Source organism: Octopus bimaculoides, chromosome 14, assembly GCF_046866305.1.
Source record: "Octopus bimaculoides isolate indiv1 chromosome 14, ASM4686630v1, whole genome shotgun sequence".
Classification (NCBI taxonomy): Eukaryota; Metazoa; Mollusca; class Cephalopoda; order Octopoda; family Octopodidae; genus Octopus; species Octopus bimaculoides.
In genome coordinates this window covers 35270150-35283602 of record NC_142941.1, presented here as the reverse complement: position 1 = coordinate 35283602, position 13453 = coordinate 35270150, and the positions used below count along the sequence as shown (strand labels likewise).

At 36.8% G+C, this 13453-nt stretch overlaps 1 protein-coding gene and 1 long non-coding RNA gene across 6 annotated transcripts in view; one reads left to right on the top strand and one right to left on the bottom strand.

The window, feature by feature from the left end:
* Positions 1 to 13453, top strand: part of LOC106875085 (protocadherin alpha-3) — a 229776-nt gene that overhangs the window by 122760 nt on the left and 93563 nt on the right. The gene's annotated exons all lie outside the window — the stretch shown is intronic.
* Positions 1 to 13453, bottom strand: part of LOC149132684 (uncharacterized) — a 451111-nt gene that overhangs the window by 436180 nt on the left and 1478 nt on the right. For both annotated transcript variants that reach the window (XR_016244285.1, XR_016244284.1), the window contains exon 1: positions 11965 to 13453. This exon is cut by the window's right edge and continues 1478 nt beyond it. This is a non-coding gene — a long non-coding RNA (uncharacterized LOC149132684). The remainder of the gene's footprint in view (positions 1 to 11964) is intronic.

The following is a 13453-nucleotide window of genomic DNA, read 5'->3' as shown; positions in this document are numbered from 1 at the left end:
CGAACCAATTTAAAATTTTTTCTATGTTAATCGTATAAGAAAATATTTGGTGCCTGAAACACTAGTGTGTAATGGGATACATATAGGCAGGCAAAAATAAATGTTTACAGGCCAGATATCGTCATCAAAGACGTAAGACGAAAAACATGCCTGCTAATTGATATGTCAGTGCTTATTGATATAAATGTCTTTGCAAAAGAATTTGAAAAATCTAGAAATTTAAGGACCTTGAGATTAAGATATTAGGATGTGGCAATTAAGAACCAAAACCATCCCTGTTGTGCATTTCCTGGGGAGGATAAAGAAAGGTGCCGACAACTTTTTTGTCCAGATCTCAGGGAAACCGACAATCTACGAGGTTCAAAGAATTATGCTGATATCAACCGCTCACCTTCTCAAGAACTTTCTCTCCATCTAAAATATACGTGCCTGGTTGAGACCCGGCCGGAAGATGAAATAAAATGGAAATCAAACGAAATAACAATGATAATCTCTTCTACTATAGGCTATTTTGGGAGCAGGGGCAAGTCGATTACAAAACTAGACAAGTATCTTATTTCATAGCCTCCGCAAAAAATTAAAGGCGAAGTTGACTTCTGCAAGAGTGTAAAAAGGCCTGAAAAATACCGCAACATACTTTGTCCGACGCTCTAACGATTCTGCCAATACACCACACTAATAAAAATTCATTCTACTATAGGTACAAAGCCTGAATTTTGGGGAAGGGGCCCATATGATCCCTGACGATCCATATAAGACTTTTGGGAGTTCCATGCAAGCAAAATAGCAAATTGGAGATCAAAGTTAGTATTTTTATGGGCCATGAAAAAATTGTTTTACTTCAGATACATATATTACATTGACCCCAGTACTCAACTGGTACTTTTATCGACCCCTATAAGATGAAAGACAAAGTCGATCTCAGTGGAATTTGAACTCAGAACGTAAAGAGGAGGATGAAATACCGCCATGCATTTTGTCCACCGTGCTAACAATTCTGCAAGCTCACCAACAATAATAAGAGTAATTAAAACGTGAAATCTAATTATCTCTTTTATCTGACTGAAAACTAAGTATAAAAAAATAAACAAAAAATATTAAAAAGTTCTTAAATAAATTATCGAAATAGATCATTAGTAGATATTTCACACACGTTAAAAAAGTAATCAACACTATTTGTGGTTGTTGTTGTTATTGTGGCTGCTGTCGTCTCCAAATGAATTTATAATGCTGATGTAGATTAGAAATTGTGCCTCGAGTGTTTGGCTGGTTAACTGGTTGTCTGTTCGGTTAGTTGGATGGTTAGTTAGCTGGCGTGTTGGTAGATTGGTTGGATGGCTGGTCTGTTTGTTGGCTGGTTAATTGGTAGACGAGCTTGTCGACTGGTTGGTATGCTAGTTAACAGGTTGCTAGGCATTTGACTAGGGGGTTTAATAACTAATTTTAGTAACTGGTTTTAATTGAACGGTATAGGAAGATGAAAGAATATCTCGTTTCAAACTAACACACGCAGAATTTCTATAGTGACACATTTTACAACGAAATAAATATGAAGATGCACAGACACAGAGTTTCATATACAACCGTATTCACATAAGCACATAAACACTGACAGAACAGTTAAATATGTTCAACCACCTATATACACACCAAATCCTAGTGAGACATGTACAACTACATACACACAAGACAATACATACGGACACAACAGATTCGCAAACGACCAAATACACAGAAGCAGACAAACACACTCATCGAAACACATTGAAACAAATACCAACCATGGAAACAATTGTTCAGTAGGGTAATAAGTAGAGTGAGGGCGAGGTAGCTATACTAGCTCTGTCACTGCACTTGTTTCCTTCAAGAAGATGAGGGTACAAGCTATCAAGGAATCTACGCGTTAGTTCCGAAATAACCAAATATGATAACCAAATATACTGCTAATAACACCCTACCCTCTTATAATATACACAAATGGTCACATATAAAACAGAACCAGTACCGAGGTATTCAGCACTCTAAACAAGTCCTATAAATAGTGACCCCATCTACCAATCATGGCTATTTGCTAAATACAACTGAGGATTAGTAGTTTTAATAATACTTTCATCATTTTACTTGTTTCAGTTATTGGAGTGCAGCCATGCTGGGGCACCATGTTAAAAGGTTTAGTCGAAAAAATCGACCAAAATACTTGGTTCTGAAGTTTGGTACTTATTCGAACGGTCCTTTTTGCCTTGGTGCTGAATTACAGGGACGTAAGCAAACCAACACTGGTTGTCAAGCCATAGTGGGGACACACACACACACATGTATACACGACAGGCTTCCACAGTTTCTGCTTACCAAATTCAAAAATTCACTTACAAGGCATTGGTCAGCCCAGAACTATAGGAGCCGCTTGCCCAAGGCGCTACGCAGGCCAAAGTAAAATACGGTATTTTTTTTTACATAGGTTTCTTTAATTTTCTGGTTCCTCGCCACCAGATTTTAATTTCTTAAGCAATCGCCTTGTTTGCCTTATGCCTAGCGCCGGCTCCACACCTGGAACACCTAGTTCATAGGTCTTCTGCATCTATACGAACAGCAGGATGTGTTACAGAAATGAAGTAACTTCTATTTATATTCCGCATAGATTATAAACAAATGACCCCTCACGATTGGAGGCCATTTGTTTATAATCTATGTGGAATATATATCTTCATTATCTTTATCTTTTGCTTGTTTCACTCACTCGACTGCGGCCATGCTGGGGCACGACCTTGAAGGTTTTGGTCGCACAAATCGATCTCAGTACTTATTTTTTATTATTAAAGTATGGGACTTATTTCATCAGCCACGTCACCAAAATCACTTAGTTACAGGGACGTAAACAAACCAACACCGATTTTCAAGCGGTGAGTAGAAAAAAAAAACACATACACACATTATATATTATTCAACTACGGTAGTAGTTGAATATTCTTAAAGCCGCAATTGACTCACACGCAGCATATTTCAGAGATTGTCGCTAATTCAGTTCTTAGCCAAATTGAAAACTTGATATTTTTGAAGAGGACTCATCCCTAGCTACATTCTAGCATAACATAATTGTGATCTGATTCAGTAGAAAAAAAGTTTACATCAAAATGTTTAGCAACGTTATAAGAGAGTAAGTAATGCCACCAATCATGTTTAGATCAAAATAGCTTTTATTTTATTTTAAATGCAAAATATATTTATCTTAGCTTCAATGATAAAAGAACGCATGAAGAATTTCATAGTTTTGTTCCCATGCAACAAAAATTTGCATCAAAGTTGAGAGATAAAATATCATGAAAAAATATGAGTAAGGCAAAAAATTGGATTTAAGTATAATAACTTTATTTTAAAAACAAACTATATTTAAATTAAGCTTAAATGTAATTATATTGTAATTAAATGTAACTATATTGTAATAAAGCTCAATTCGAGGAATTTCATGGTATCAATCTTATGCAATGAAGTTTTAAAAGAAAATAGTTATGAGTGTTTGTTTCTCAAATTTGAGGGTAATAATATAGTTCTATACTTTTTTATGAATACAGTTCTATAAGGGACTTTTAATATGTCACCGGCATCATTGAGGTAAGGAGAAATTATCAACGACACCGCTAATTGACACATTATTAATTAGCATAATATCATAGCCTGGAAAAAAACATGGATTACATGGAAAAATGCGAGCAAGAGAAATAATATAAGATTATAAACCCGGAAAATTACAGGACAAGTTATTACACTTGGAAAAGTTTAGGACAACTTATTACATCTGGTAAAGTACAGAACAAGACAATTTTTACTTAAAATATTGCAGCTAAGGATAAAATTTGAAAATTAAAAGTTATTTGATTTTAATTTACGAAGCAACATTATATTTTAAAAAGGTACCATCATTTTGTTAAAATATTGACACACTAGAATACTTAAAAATAAGAGCCAGAAGTACCAATATAGCTAAAGCTTTATGCAAAGTAGAATAGTGTATATGGTAGGCAAATTCATTATGTAAAAAAAATAGGCATTGGGTCAAGACTAAAACTGTGAAGACTTGGCAATAACTCAAGCAAATTTTACTGTGAATTTGTTGTTATAGGTAGATTTTACTGTAATATATAACTTTTTTTTATTATTCTATTCATTGTACTAACTAATTATGTATTAATATTTTTTATAACCTATTTTCAAATTTTTAATTATTCATTAATAATTTTAAAAAATGAATTTCTTTAAAGTGCAAAAAATATCTTGAGTTATTTTTTTAAATTTTTAATAATACAAAAATAATAACAAATAGAAGTAATAACTTGTAATAAAATTTTTAGTTTGAATAAAAGCTAATATTTTCTAAATATAAATATTTGATTTGAAATTTTATCCTTAGTTGCAATATTTTAAGTAAAAATTTTCTCGTTCGCTACTTTACTAAGTGTAATAAGTTGCCCTGAACTTTTCCCGGTTGATATTCTTAAGAATATTATTTCTCTTGCTCGCATTTTTCCATGTGATATATATATATATATATATATATATATATATATACTCGACAAACTTCCATAATTTTTGGATAATTATAGAGAAGGCTTCTTAACCAGACAACCATAACTTAATTTTTTTTGTTTTCATCAATAAAAAAATTAGCTCAATTTTTTAATGATTATTTTTAACGACCCAATAGGGAGAGGCAAATATTTTCTTTCGGTTTTCTTTCGTCTCCACCCCTTCCTTCTTCCTTCCTCCCTATCTTCCAATTTCTTATCTTTCTTTGCCGTCTTCCTTTCTCACTTCCTCTTTATTTCCTTCAATAATCATCAGACAGCTCATTAACAACGACAGATTCTAATATTTTAATTATCTGCATTCACTTTTATCTTCACGGGTAGTTAACTTTTACCTCAGTAGTTCTCAACCGGGGTTCGTATGACTCCCCCCCCCCCGGGAGAGCCAAATAAGATTTTTTTTTGGTAGGTGGAGTGGGGGATCACGCAGCAAAATAGTAAATTGGGTCCACAGTAGTATTTTAAGGTCCCCTGGAAAATTTTGCTTTAGATGTGTGTATTGCAAGAAACAGCTAGGTTATTTTACATAGTTCGACCTACATAAGTGAATGTGTAAAAAAACAAAACTAGGAATTTTGAAAGGAATTTCTATAAAACTAGCTTTTAAGCATCGAATAGGGCGGGGGAGGGTCCACCAGAATAAAAAAAATTATCAAAGGGGTCCATAAACAAAAAAAATGGTTGAGGACCCCTGTTTTATATTAACGATAGCATGCCAGGTTGTCACCTCTTTGACAACATATTTACACCTGTGTAACTGTTTGATTGCATATATTGGTGACGGGGAGGCAATGGTGCAGGATGGGTCCGCTCCGGAAGACAATTATATGGGGACAGCATTTTTGTATTTGCTGTATATGCGCGAAGAGAGGGCGGAAAACCCAAAGGCTGTCTCGGCGGCACACACTCAAGCTACTCCACTGTATGGGCAGATGCCTTTTGAAACTTAGTAGGGTGCCTGCATGATTTAGTGTGCGTATATGTGTTTATATAGGTGATGTCCAATTCACTGTGTATGAGGCGTGGTTATGTGGTAAGAAGCTTGATTCTCAACCACATGGTTACAGATTCAGTCCCACTGCGTGGCACCATGAGCAAGTGTCCACTACTATAGCCTCAGGCCGACCAAAGCCTTGTGAGTGGTTATGGTTGACGGAAACTGAAAGAAGTCCATTGTGTATGTGTGTGTGTGTATATATGTATGTGTGAGCGAGTGAACACGCGTGTGAGAGAGTGAGAGAGTGAGTGAGTGTGTGTGTGTGTCCCACCACCGCCTGACCACCAGTGTTGGTGTTTACGTCCTTGTAACTTAGCGGTTCGGCATAAGAGACCGATAAAATAAGTACCAGATTTAAAACAAAATGTACTAGGGTCCATTCATTCGATTAAAAATTCTCCAAGACGTTGTCCCAGCATGGCCGCAGTCAAATGATCGAAACATGTAAAAGATAAAAGAAAATAGGGGTTACCTGTCTGATTCAGTATATCTATTTATGTAGGTGAGTACCTGCTTGATTTAGTTTGTATAAATGTGTATGTGTATTTATGTAGGTAAGTGCCAGCCAGATTCAATGCGTCTGCTCATCTTTGTACGCGTTACCTTGCCTGTGTCACTATGTATATCTATGTAGGTGGAGACAGCTTGATTTCGTGTGACAAATGCAGCAATTTTAGAAGAAGTAAGTCGATCACACCGGTCCCGGTGTTCAACTAGCATTGATCCAGGAGAAATGCCGCCAAGCACTTTCTGTCTGGCGCGGTTAACAATTCTGCCAGCTCGTCGCCTTCAATAATAATCCTTTCTACTATAGGTACAAGGCCTGAATTTTTATATGGGTGGGTGAGTGGGTTAGTTGATTACATCAACCCCCAGTACTCAACTGTTATTTTCATCGACCCCGAAAGGACAAAAGGCAATTTGGGCTTAGATCATAAAAACAGACGAAAACATAATTCTTTCTGCTATCGGCACAAAGTCTGAAATTCTTGGTGTTGGGATTAGTCGCTGTCATCGACCCCAGTGCTCAACTGGTATTTTTTTCTCAATCGGCCCGAGTACTCAACTGGTATTTTTTTCTCAATCGGCCCGAGTACTCAACTGGTATTTTTTTCTCAATCGGCCCGAGTACTCAACTGGTATTTTTTTCTCAATCGGCCCGAGTACTCAACTGGTATTTTTTTCTCAATCGGCTCAAGTGCTCAACTGGTATTTTTTTCTCAATCGGCCCGAGTACTCAACTAGTACTTATTCCATCTACACCAAAATGATGAAAGCAAAGTAGACCTCGGCGGAATTCGAGCTCAGAACATAAAGACAGTCGAAACACCGCTCAGAGATTTTATCTAGTCTGCCAACAATTCTGCCAGCTCGCTGCCTTCCAATATTAATAAAGAAATATCTGCAATGCTGATGTGACAGACATAATTCTAGATGACATATCACAACGTATCTCTTCATGAGAACCAAGGCAGTAAGGAGGAGCAGCCAGCTAGCAATCTTTAAACCGTCATGATATATAAATTACATTTCCATAATTGCACGTCTACAATGGAACTGTGTAGAACGTAAATTACAGTCACACATACATATCATTTTCTTGCACTTAAAATTATTCGTTTCGATAACATTTCAATCCTCTTCCACTCCATTTGAATTTTGTTTTTCAGAAGCCTTTAATCTGTAAAATTTCATCAGTCATTATTCACTCTTAAGTTTGAAACATTCGAAAAATTGTCTCTAGTAAATAAATGCCTGGCGAAAAATTTCTCTCGCCAGATATAGCATAAATTGCTGATATTACGCTACTAATATGGACAACATAATTTTCAGTGTTTCTGGTAAATTGCTGAGAAACGTTTCCGTGTAATATGGCATCTCTTCAAAAACAGTGTCAGCTTATGATTCCTGACAGCCACAGACAAAATGAATGATGTTGCAGGTAAATGAGGAAACAATAGAAGAAAATAAATAAATGAATAAAAAAAAGGATGAAAAGCTACAGAAAAAAATCGGCTGCGATTGAAAAGATGACAAGGAAGTTAATATAGTTGGTGAAAGGTATCAAGTGAACTTGTCTTGTGTTACGTGCGTTAGCAAAAAAGAAAAAAAAAAAAGCATTTACTTTGCCGTCGCCGTCGTTATTACCACACAACAACCACCTATAGTAATTTTGCCGATAGCTAAGTACTTGTGTTGGAACCATATATTTCAGAGACCAACATCTATCTGTCTCTCTCATACACACACACATTTTACATCAAGCATACATTGTTGCGGATATTCTATTTTCGGTGATCAGCTGTGTATGTGTGTGTAAGAGAGAGAGCATTAATGTATGTGTAAAGACATGAATACATGTAGATATGAAGGTGTAAAAAGATTTGTATAAAACGGTGAAATCTGCATTCGAAACTATTTGAAAGTATATCTATCTTTCCCTCCCTCTTTAGACATTCGCAACTACGTGGTTTCGGGTTCAGTCCCACAGCGCAGTATTTTCTGCTGTAGCATCAGGTCGACGATACGACTAATCCCTTGTGAGCAAATTTGCTAGACGACGAAAACTGAGTGGAAGTCCGACGTATATGTATCTCTCCCCCTCTCTCTGTGCATGTATGTGTGTGTGTGTGTGTATATATATATATATATATATATATACAAAAGATCCCTTTCGGTCATGAATACGCATAGGATTGCACCTAGAAAGTTACCCTCCGAGGCAGAAATCCGGGCAAGCTTGTTTATGGAAGACCAGCAGTCGCCCATGTATACCAGCTTCCCCTCTCCACGCCACCGATGTTATCCAAGGAAAAGGCCGATACAGTTTGGTACCAGTGACGTCGCAGCTCATTTCTATAGCCGAGGGAACTGAAGCAACGTGAAATAAAGTGTCTTGTTCAAGAACACAACACAGAGCCCGCTCTGGGAATCGAACTCACTACCTCAAGATTGTAAGCCTCATTACCGTGTAAATGAGTGTGTATATTTAAAGTCTTTATGTCACAAAGGGGAAGTAAGTAAGAAAATAAGTTAAACTCAACCATTCAATAAATGATCGATGAATTAAATAGCAGAATATGTCTTAGGCTGGATGTAATTCAATTCTCTCTCATATATATATATATATAAAGGATGCTGGAAAGTTCCTGGCTCTAAGTAAATACAGAAGGATCAGCTAATTATGATTTTATTCAACATATTCTCCTCTCAAATTCATATACTTATTGCAGTGGTCCTTCAGTTTTTCTAACCCTGTAAAAAAAAAAAATCGAAAGTTTAGGCCTCCAACCAGGCCTTTTGCGACACCCTCAAAACCAGGAACTTTACAGCACCCTTTCACTTTATATATATATATATATATATATATATATATATATATATAGTTTTTCATTGGGGCTGGCCAGATTGGAGCAATATCGAGAATAACCAGCCGAAATTGCAAGGATAATCTGGATCTCGATTGAAGAAAGAAAACTCCGAATGACCTGTGCGTGTTTTCTTTGTATCGGCTATCTGGATGCTTTGTCCCTTTCGTGTATCACCTAACTGTCTTGATGTTTTGTGTTCTTGTCCCATTTTGTATTATATATATATATATATATATATATATATATATATATATATATATATAGTGAAATAAATATTTAAACTTATTCGAAGTTTATCAGTAGATTTAACATCTAACGAGGATGGCTTATTGAAAGTATAAAATGTGAAATTAATTTTATTTTATTATTGTATTTTATTTGTATTTTTGTGACGCTAGATGAAGACTGTGTTTAGTAAATACAGTTAAGTATTTATGGTATTACAGATAAGGGAAGGGAAGTAACTCCATTAAGCTCAGTTGATGGATGTTTTAGACGAAAGAGACAACACACACCGAAAATCACGCAAATATAGATGAGAAAAATTAAATGAGTTTAATATTATATTTTCAAAAAAGTTCTCAATTTGAGAAGATAAATCTACTGATAAACATTAAATATTTATTTCATTATATATATATGTATATATATATATATATATATATATATATATATATATATATGAGATAGTTTTGGTGAAGCATTGTGTGGTGAAGATTGTTGTGTAAGGCCGGAACAATTCGAGCAGGTCTAAATAAACTACAAAAGGAAAACAAAACAAAGTTGCAGTGTTACCTTCTATTTCTATATTTCAACGTGAAGATCCCTTCTTCAGGACATTTGGAAAAAGCTGTAGCTCATGTGTCTGTGTGAGGGTGGGGTGGGGGTGGGGTGGGGTGGGGTGGGGTGGGGGGGGGGGTAAGGGTGGGGGGGGGGGGGTAAGGGTGGAAGGTGACATGCGCAGACTGATATTGCTATGTAGAGTATTATCTAATACATGATAGCTGAAAGGCTCCGATTTCCAGTACTCGCATTTATTAATTTTCGATCATGATCTGGTTAACCGAGCCCGAGTTTCTTTTGAAATATCCAGACTGAATACACACACGATCCCAAGTTTTTGCACAAGACCAGAAATTTTAGAGGAAAGTAAATCGATTGCAACGACCCCAGTGCTCCACTGGTACTGTGTGTGTGTGAATCTATCTATATCTATATATATGTGTGTGTGTGTGTGTGTGTGTGTGTGTGTGTTAGGGCACATGGCCTTGCAGTTAGGATGATGTACTCACGATCGCGAGATCGTGGTTTTAATTCCTAGATCAGGTGGAACGGTGTGTTCTTGAGCAAAGCACTTCATCCCACGTTCCTCTGTGATCACTTTGACACCTAACGTGTGGTACACCTGTTCAGGCAACGTCTATTTGATAGGAGGATTGAGCTAATGTACAGCACATACATTTGATCGCTATAAACAAATCATTTGTGCAGGTCGTTCGGCAAAAGTTAAACACTCATACTTCGACGGGAGAGTCCATTATATATATATATATATATATATATATATATATATATATATATATATATATACAGGGTGTTCACAATGTCTGGGTACATGGGGATTAATACATACTTTAAGAAATTATCATTTCTTATATTTAATTGTTTATGTTAAGATTTTATTTACCCACATGGGGATTTACACATGCTTTAAGAAATTATTATTTCTTATATTTAATTGTTTATGTTATGATTTTATTTACTCCATGTACCCAATCTTTGTGGACACCCTGTATATATATACCTCTTTGCTCCAACGTTTGTTCTAAACTAAATATTAAAGTAGTCAACAGTGCAGAAAACAGGGAACATTGACATTTCACCTACACCATTACTATTTTTGTGGTTTATGTTTAACTACATTGAAACGATAGAATCCATGTTTTCTTCTTATTAAACGCAGGAATTTTGCAGTAGATAACAACGGGTGACGCCAATAACGCTTTGCACGGCATCTGACATTGGTTAGGAGGGGAAAATTAGGAATTATTCGCATACCACAAACCTGGTGTCCCAAACTTTGCACTAAGGGGTTTCCACAGGGTACCGTGGGCCAGGTGTGTGTAGTATTTAATCTAAGCAACGGATTAGGTTTATTACTACAAAACAGAAAACTACCCTTCGAACTTCCACACAATTTCTTATTTCTTTATTGCCCACAAGGGGCTAAACATAGAGGGGACAAACAAGGACAGACAAAGGGATTAAGTCGATTAGATGGACCCCAGTGCGTAAATGTTACTTAATTTATCGATCCCGAAAGGATGAAAGGCAAAGTCGACCTCGGCGGAATTTGAACTCAGAACGTAACGGCAGACAAAATACCGCTAACGTTTCTGCCAGCTCGCCGCCTTTCGAACTTCCACACAGTTGCTGGCTACTAAACTTTACTCAGAAGTCCTCGGTCGACCAGAGTTTATAATAGAAGACACTTGTTTTAAAGTGTCTTTAGGTGGGAGTGAACTCGAAACTACGAGTTGGTTGCTGAATGAATTTAACCACGGAGCCATATCTGCGCCGAGAAACCTTTACACAGGAAACTTTTACAAGACATGAAGTATGTTTAGATAACTTCACTTACACTGTCTTTTAGTTATATGTTTATTTATTTACTTCAATTTCCCGAATAGAATAACATTTGGTAGAATTGTTAACATATCAAGCTGAATGCCCAGAGGTCAAAGGTTCGAATATTGATATGGGAATCACACTTGTGCATTCGTGAGGAATACATGCACACGAGACTGTTTGGCTGCCTATTTGGCTCAACCAGACAAACTAGAAAACAGGAACTAGTTGTTCTTTCACAGTTGAAGAATTTACATTACATAAAGGGGTGGGGGAAAGGCATTGAACTGTACAAAAAACGAAATGTGACTGACTTGTTCGAACAGCATATCTCAACTACAAAATTACATTCACAGAAAAATTATAGCAGAAAGAGACATAAGCTTACCTTGAGAAAGGAGGTTTGAGTTTAAAGTTGTTAGTATTTTTTTTTTTTTTTTTAGGAAGAGAGTGTGGTGCAGGTGAAGAAGAGAAAGGACGAAATACAAAGAAAAGCTGTGGGGGAATTTATGGTGGTGGGTGCAGAGAAAAGTGGTTGAGAGAGGGGAAGATAGAGAGTAAGTGCGGGAGAATTGGTGGCGGTGATGAGAAGTTGTAACAAAAAGGAGAGGGAGAGAAGAAGAGAAAGCAACAGGACAGTGAACTGGTATGTGTGTGGTAGGAGGCGAAGGGAATAATGAAGAAGACAGGCAAAGGTAAAGCGAGAATGTTGGGGGTGGGGAGAACAGAGAGAATTTAAAAGAGCAAGAAATGGGCGGTAGTGAGAGGGAAGAAGCAGTAATAAAGAGGGAGAAGCAAAGAGAGAGAAATAACGGATAGAGAATGTTGCGGGGTACGGGTTCAAATCCCGTAGTCACCTACTGACCACTTGTTTTCGTCTTATAAGAGTAAAATACCCAATCTTCCTGTTGTTTTCACAGCTATTGTTGTTGTTGTTGGCATTCCGTCGCTTACGACGACGAGGGTTCCAGTTGTAGTAAGGTTGAACACGAGTTCAATGACAGAGAGGAGGCAGGAAAAAAGGGGATGAGAAAACAGGCAAATAAGAAGTGGAGTAATCGGTGGCATTGTCTATTAATTGTTTTCGTGTTCAAAACATTTTCATAATTTTGTCTTAAACGTCCATGCTTGCTTTCAGAGGTTTTACTTTGCCCTTGAGCACTGAGATCGATGTAAGCGACTTATCCCCTCCCTAAAATCTGCTGAAAATCTGATTCCATCACTTGTCACCTGTAAACATGGGATGTGCCGCAGCTGACTTACATGTCATAGATTCACAGTCACTGTGAAAATATATAATCCTATTACAAAATAGACGTTAATATAATGATAAATGGAATCATTCTCTTTCAGTGCATTTTACTGAACGGACGTGTTTTTCTGCTGCTCTCGTTTAATTGTAGGTTTTCCCTTTTGGGATTACCGTTGTTTTTTTTTAACTGTTATACAACTTTTATTTTGTTCTCTGTGTCCTTTGGACACATTGCCTGCTCTAGCAGGTTCGGTTTTTCTGCGAGTTCCCCTTGCTTAGGGGCGAATTGTGTTCCTTTGTGGAAAATGTTTTACAGAATCAGTACAACATGTAAGTTGACGCCTCTCAGTATGTAATTCTAGACTTCTTCTTGGAGGAATTGTGCGAACAAATGTTACTCTCCCTCCAATTTTGCCAAACGAAGGAAGAGAAAAACATACCGTAGAAACACAGAATGGTAATGGAAAAATGAACTACGGGTCCGTGGCCGGTGTCACTAGCGACACAATGCAAGTCGTCCCGGGCGAGCTCGAAAAATATAAAAATCTTATTGCAAAGGGAAGGAGCGAACATGAAACTGACTACCCCAGAAGAAGTGATGTACAACACAAAACGCAAAACGATA